General features: G+C 41.3%; 1 pseudogene; it reads left to right on the top strand.

Moving 5' to 3' along the window:
- The first annotated feature begins 1,034 nt into the window (after positions 1–1,034).
- On the top strand, positions 1,035–1,169 carry LOC118964359 (annotated as a pseudogene).
- Positions 1,170–7,250: the final 6,081 nt, after the last annotated feature.

The raw sequence follows: 7,250 nt of genomic DNA, 5'->3' as shown, positions 1-7,250 counted from the left end.
TCATCTTCCAAAGTGGAAGACGATCCTTCCACACCAGCTTCTCTCTCTGCAAAAATTATTTGTAAGGCCCTCTGAGCATAGATTATTTTTTGCCATACTGATTGATTGTGGTAAGGAGCCACACATGCAAAGCTATTTATTTGTTGTGTCCCTCCTCCAACTTGTACCTGGCTGGGGTAGAGTGTGGAAAAATACAGTATTTTCCCACACTCTATAGAAATAATGTATTGTAATAACATTGTGAAGGTTCCTGCAAGACATTGGGTAGTGTCACACACTACAAAGGGTAAAGAGTGTGAGAAAAGCAGGAGACAGGCAGGGAGGAGGAAGACAGAGTGAAGGCACACAGCAAACCTTTTTGATTCATTTTTACTTGTTTTCACCTACACACTTTTATTACCCTCGGGCTCAGTGTAATACAAATGTGTATGGTTGAAAAAATAATTAATTATATAATTTTTATTTTAGTAAACATTGAAAATGGGTCCCACAGACCCGAACACCACACAAGGGTTAAGTATGTAGTATACAGTATGTTAGTATGGGTATTCGAACACAGCTTTTGTCTCTCCCGCATATCTGGGGGTCGTTTACCACCTCGTGGTCGATGGTGTAATTGCAACATATTTTACTGAGTGCAGACACAAGCACGAGGAAACGGCTATACCTACAATGCCTGGAATGCTACGAAACACCAGAAATAGTTGTTGTAATTTCTTTGGCTGTGTGCACAAACGTGATTTCAGCATTTAGAAACATCGCCTATTGTGTTATATCAGTCAGACGTTTAGAAAGTCAACGTATAAATCATTTATATCGTGTTGCATAATGGGAAAATAGTCTGACAGCGATATAATCTAATAAAACCAAAGTAATCGCTTTTCCCTCGCTCTGCGATCATAAACGTAATTAAACCTTGGTAAATGTGATGCGTTATTATCAGTAGCCAGAGTGATAACTGTCAACCGAAAAGTTTCGACCGGGATGAAAAGTTTCCACTTGACATCCACCAACTTGTAAAAGTTAACTCATACTTACTTACCTGGCAAAGGAGATAATGTGATCAGCAAGGCGGTTCTCCCAGCGCAAGGCTCAGCTAATGTATTCAAAATGTGAAAAGAGTGACTGCATAAATTTTGGTAGTGGGGGACTGCGTTCGTTCTCTTTGATCTTGTTGTTCAAGTAGTGTTGGTTTGAAATAAAACAGCCACCATGTTATGTTCCCAGTTTTGATTCTGATATATGTTGAGTTTAGTGTTAGAATGAGATTTGTAAGCATTTATATTCGCTTTACTTTAGTTATAGTCATCGGATGAATGGTTTAGCATCTATTTCAAAGTGAACAAGGCCTAGCTACGTTACTACTGTAGATTAATTTTCTCTTTTGGATTTTCCCAATGCGTGTAATCTGTTATTGTAGCACGGATACTTATTCCTATCATGTTGTTATAATGTATAGGCCTACTTGTGAATGGATTGTCTTGTGCAGGTGCTTCTACACCTGCATTGCTTGCTGTTTGGGGTTTTAGGCTGGGTTTCTGTACAGCACTTTGAGATATCAGCTGATGTACGAAGGGCTATATAAATACATTTAATTTGATTTGTCCTCAGACAGAATGGATTGAGGTGTTTTATTTGCTAGATAATAAAGTATAAACAGTTATAGATTACTGCTCATTGTAACATACATAAATTACACAATTGTATGATGCAATGGTTGGTTCATTTTGTTAAAATTAAGAGGAAATTGATTGACTTTTGGAGGAACACATAACTTGAAATGTTTGCGTAAAGTTGAAATGTCCAGCATCTGACAGATGTACACTACCCTTCAAAAGTTTGGGGTCACTTAGAGATGTCCTTGTTTTTGAAAGTAAAGCACGTTTTTTGTCCATTTAAAATAACATCAAATTGATCAGAAATACAGTGTAGGCATTGTTCATGTTGTAAATGACTATTGTAGCTGGAAAGGGCAGATTTTTAATGGAATTTACATAGGCGTACAGAGGCCCATTATCAGCAACCATCACTCCTGTGTTCCAATGGGACGTTGTGTTAGCTAATCCACGTGTATCATTTTAAAAGGCTAATTGATCATTAGAAAACTCTTTTGCAATTATGTTAGCACACCTGAAAACTGTTGTACTGATTAAAGAAGCAATAAAACTGGCCTTCTGACTAGTTGAGTATCTGGAGCTTCAGCATTTGTGGGTTTGATTACAGGCTCAAAATGTCCAGAAACAAAGCACTTTCTTCCGAAACCTGTCATTCTATTCTTGTTTTGAGAAATGAAGGCTATTCCATGCAAGAAATTGCCAATAAATTGAAGATCTCATACAACGCTGTGTACTACTCCCTTCAGAGAACAGCGCAACTGGCTCTAACCAGAATAGAAAGATGAGTGGGAGGCCCCGGTGCACAACTGAGCAAGAGGACAAGTACATTAGAGTGTCTAGTTTGAGAAACAGACGCCTCAAAAGTCCTCAACTGGCAGCTTCATTAAATGGTACCCGCAAAACACCAGTCTCAACGTCAACAGTGAAGAGGCGACTCCGGGATGCTGGCCTTCTAGGCAGAGTGACAAAGAAAAAGCCATTTCTCAGACTGGCCAATAAAAAGAAAAGATTAAGATATGCAAAAGAACACAGACACTGGACAGAGGAACTCTGCCTAGAAGGCCAGCATCCCGGAGTCGCCTCTTCACTGTTGACGTTGAGACTGGTGTTTTGCGGGTACCATTTAACGAAGCCGCCTATGTAGATATTCCATAAAAAATCATCCGTTTCCAGCTACAATAGTAATTTACAACATTAACAATGTCTGCACTGTATTTCTGATCAATTTTATGTTCTTTTATTAGATGAAAAATGAACTTTTCTTTCAAAAACAAGGACATTTCTAAGTGGCCCCAAACTTTTGAACGGTAGTGTATAAGCATAACTTGGCCTGCTTTGCTTTCTGTTATTGGGAATTGATTAGGTCTATGTCGCCGAGGCTCATCGACTTTTTATAGTCTACCCAAATCACCTTTCGCCGCTCAGCCTGAATACGCCCAATCTCGCTAGCTAAGCAGGGTCGGGCCTGGTAGTACTTGAATGGGAGACCACTTGGGAATACCAGGTGCTGTCAGCCAGCCCAGTATGGTGTACTATTGTATTATTTTGTCAGAGGCAACTGTCTTATATTGATTAACAATATAATTATGTATGTTAAGGTTACATTTTTCTTTTTGGGACTGAATGGCTGTAAATGTCTATTTATAGTTCAGAATATAGAATGTTAGGAACACTGCTACTAGTTACTTCAACTGAGTGTCTTGCAAAATTTCGCTTCACCCGCAATAACATCTGCTAAATATGAGAATGTGACCAATACAATTTGATTTAATTTGAATAATGGTTCTTTCACCATACACTTTTTTCCAGAGATATGAACTTCAAATAGTCGATCCAACCAATATTACTTTTCTTACGGGCAAACCAGCCTAAATGCGCCTGTTACGTTCCCCAGTTTCTGTGTTTTGGTTTTGTCTGTATGTGTGTGTTTCAGGATGGCTTCCTGGATTCCCCCAAGCAGCTGTTTGGTCGGCCCCATTGATGATTGGAGAGTTGACTTCGTCCCCTCGTCAGGATACAGCTGTATCCCATTAGACTCCTTCTTCAGCTATACAGTGCCTTGCGAAAATATTCGGCCCCCTTGAACTTTGCGACCTTTTGCCACATTTCAGGCTTCAAACATAAAGATATAAAACTGTATTTTTTGTGAAGAATCAACAACAAGTGGGACACAATCATGAAGTGGAACGACATTTATTGGATATATCAAGTCTCCGTATAAATGCACCTGCACTGTGATAGTCTCAGAGGTCCGTTAAAAGCGCAGAGAGCATCATGAAGAACAAGGAACACACCAGGCAGGTCCGAGATACTGTTGTGAAGAAGCTTAAAGCCGGATTTGGATACAAAAAGATTTCCCAAGCTTTAAACATCCCAAGGAGCACTGTGCAAGCGATAATATTGAAATGGAAGGAGTATCAGACCACTGCAAATCTACCAAGACCTGGCCGTCCCTCTAAACTTTCAGCTCATACAAGGAGAAGACTGATCAGAGATGCAGCCAAGAGGCCCATGATCACTCTGGATGAACTGCAGAGATCTACAGCTGAGGTGGGAGACTCTGTCCATAGTACAACAATCAGTCGTATATTGCACAAATCTGGCCTTTATGGAAGAGTGGCAAGAAGAAAGCCATTTCTTAAAGATATCCATAAAAAGTGTCGTTTAAAGTTTGCCACAAGCCACCTGGGAGACACACCAAACATGTGGAAGAAGGTGCTCTAGTCAGATGAAACCAAAATTGAACTTTTTGGCAACAATGCAAAACGTTATGTTTGGCGTAAAAGCAACACAGCTCATCACCCTGAACACACCATCCCCCCTGTCAAACATGGTGGTGGCAGCATCATGGTTTGGGCCTGCTTTTCTTCAGCAAGGACAGGGAAGATGGTTAAAATTGATGGGAAGATGGATGGAGCCAAATACAGGACCATTCTGGAAGAAAACCTGATGGAGTCTGCAAAAGACCTGAGACTGGGACGGAGATTTGTCTTCCAACAAGACAATGATCCAAAACATAAAGCAAAATCTACAATGGAATGGTTCAAAAATAAACATATCCAGGTGTTAAAATGGCCAAGTCAAAGTCCAGACCTGAAGCCAATCGAGAATCTGTGGAAAGAACTGAAAACTGCTGTTCACAAATGCTCTCCATCCAACCTCACTGAGCTCGAGCTGTTTTGCAAGGAGGAATGGGAAAAAATTTCAGTCTCTCGATGTGCAAAACTGATAGAGACATACCCCAAGCGACTTACAGCTGTAATCGCAGCAAAAGGTGGCGCTACAAAGTATTAACTTAAGGGGGCTGAATAATTTTGCACGCCCAATTTTTCAGTTTTTGATTTGTTAAAAAAGATTGAAATATCCAATAAATGTCGTTCCACTTCATGATTGTGTCCCACTTGTTGTTGATTCTTCACAAAAAAATACAGTTTTATATCTTTATGTTTGAAGCCTGAAATGTGGCAAAAGGTCGCAAAGTTCAAGGGGGCCGAATACTTTCGCAAGGCACTGTATAAGCCAGGTGTTCTGTTGCGCAGAAGAGAGATGATGAGTGTGTCCCGTGTTGGTTGTTGTTAAGAGAGATGATGAGTGTGTCCCGTGTTGGTTGTTGTTAAGAGAGATGATGAGTGTGTCCTGTGTTGGTTGTTGTTAAGAGAGATGATGAGTGTGTCCTGTGTTGGTTGTTGTTAAGAGAAATGATGAGTGTGTCCTGTGTTGGTTGTTTCTCAGAGGCAACTTCTCAGAGAGGGCGGAAGGTTATGTTCTATGTTGGTTGTTTCTCAGAGAGGGCGGAAGGTTATGTTCTGTGTTAGTTGTTGCTCAGAGAGGGTGGAAGGTTATGTTCTGTGTTTGTTGCTCAGACAGAGAGCTTATTAATATGTCCTGTTTTTGCTGAGACAGGACTTTGTAGCCGCTGCTTCTAAGGTATGTTTGTCCCCATAGGACGCAGTGTTTTTGATTATTGATTATTGAAATAGTTTACTTACATTAGTATTTTTCTGTTTAATTTGTTCCCAGGGGGGAAGGGGAAGGCGCCTAGGGAGTGCTTAGGCAAGAGGCCCGCGGGCATACATAACCCGTATTGTTCACTGTCTAAGCACACTAGGTAAGACCTGGGCGGACCACCCCCTGTATTTTGGTTAGGGCACCAGGTGGTGCTAAGTAGTGGGTAGGCAGGTAAGTTAGGAGAGGGTAGGTTAGGTAAGTAGTTGGTAGGTAGGTAAGGTAGGAGAGGATAGGTTAGGTAAGTAGTGGGTAGGCAGGTAAGGTAGGAGAGGGTAGGTTAGGTAAGTAGTGGGTAGGCAGGTAAGGTGGGAGAGGGTAGGTTAGGTAAGTAGTGGGTAGGCAGGTAAGGTAGGAGAGGGTAGGTTAGGTAAGTAGTGGGTAGACAGGTAAGGTAGGAGAGGGTAGGTTAGGTAAGTAGTGGGTAGGCAGGTAAGGTAGGAGAGGGCAGGTTAGGTAAGTAGTGGGTAGGCAGGTATTTGACATTTACTTTATTTTCTTTGGTTCCGTTCATCCCCTTTTCCCCAAATTTACCGTGTGAAGGAGACTATAAATTCCAAGTAAATGGTCAATTCTCTGCCTTTGTCATCCTTACTCGCACCTACAGTCCCATACCTCTTTCACTCCACCTACAGTCCCATACCTCTTTCACTCCACCTACAGTCCCATACCTCTTTCACTCCACCTACAGTCCCATACCTCTTTCACTCCACCTACAGTCCCATACCTCTTTCACTCCACCTACAGTCCCATACCTCTTTCACTCCACCTACAGTCCCATACCTCTTTCACTCCACCTACAGTCCCATACCTCTTTCACTCCACCTACAGTCCCATACCTCTTTCACTCCACCTACAGTCCCATACCTCTTTCACTCCACGGGGAGTTGAGTTGTAGCAGGGTGTTGCGTTCCTTCTTCCTAGAGGTGTACATAACAGTGCCCTATCTCCGAAACTAAGTAGTCGGCCAGGTTAGTACTTGGATGGGAATACTGTGCTGTAAACTTTTCTCAATTTGACCAGTAGAGGTAGCTCTAAAGAGTAGTTCTCACATTTTATCAGACCAACTGCATGTTATTTATTATGTCAACAGATATGTGCATTCAATACATGCCTTTCTGGTTCCCTTGATCTGTTCAAAGCTAATGATTTTGTCATGTTGCCAGTGTTTGGCCAATGTTGGTGCCGATCTCTTAAATTAACAGGTTTTGTTTTAGGTATGTTCTATCCTTGCAGTCCGAACAACATATGAGAACTGTTGACTATGAAATCGATTGAATAATGGAGTAGGAATAAGAGCTGTGTGGTGCGGTGCCTATGAGTCACATCAAATGTGTACTAAACTGCTGTGCTCCATTGTTTACGCAGCCATACCACCCAGGGTTGCTGTAAGCTTTTTGGTTTATAGATGGCGCCCTTGTACTGTATTACATTATCCCAAGTGATGATTAAGATCATGTAAAGACCTAGCGGTAATTGGATGTGTGAATGTCCAGTTGCTCCACTGAATGAAGGTACTGTATTTCTTTACTCATCCATTTATGTTGCGAAAGTTATATTGTCCCAATAGGTTAGCCTAATGCAATATAGTCTAAAAGCTTTGCACAAATTGCAATTCTACATCTGCAA

This window comes from Oncorhynchus mykiss, chromosome 3, assembly GCF_013265735.2.
Source record: "Oncorhynchus mykiss isolate Arlee chromosome 3, USDA_OmykA_1.1, whole genome shotgun sequence".
NCBI lineage: Eukaryota > Metazoa > Chordata > Actinopteri > Salmoniformes > Salmonidae > Oncorhynchus > Oncorhynchus mykiss.
The sequence above is the reverse complement of the archived record's forward strand: the minus strand, read 5'-3'. Positions and strand labels throughout refer to the sequence as shown.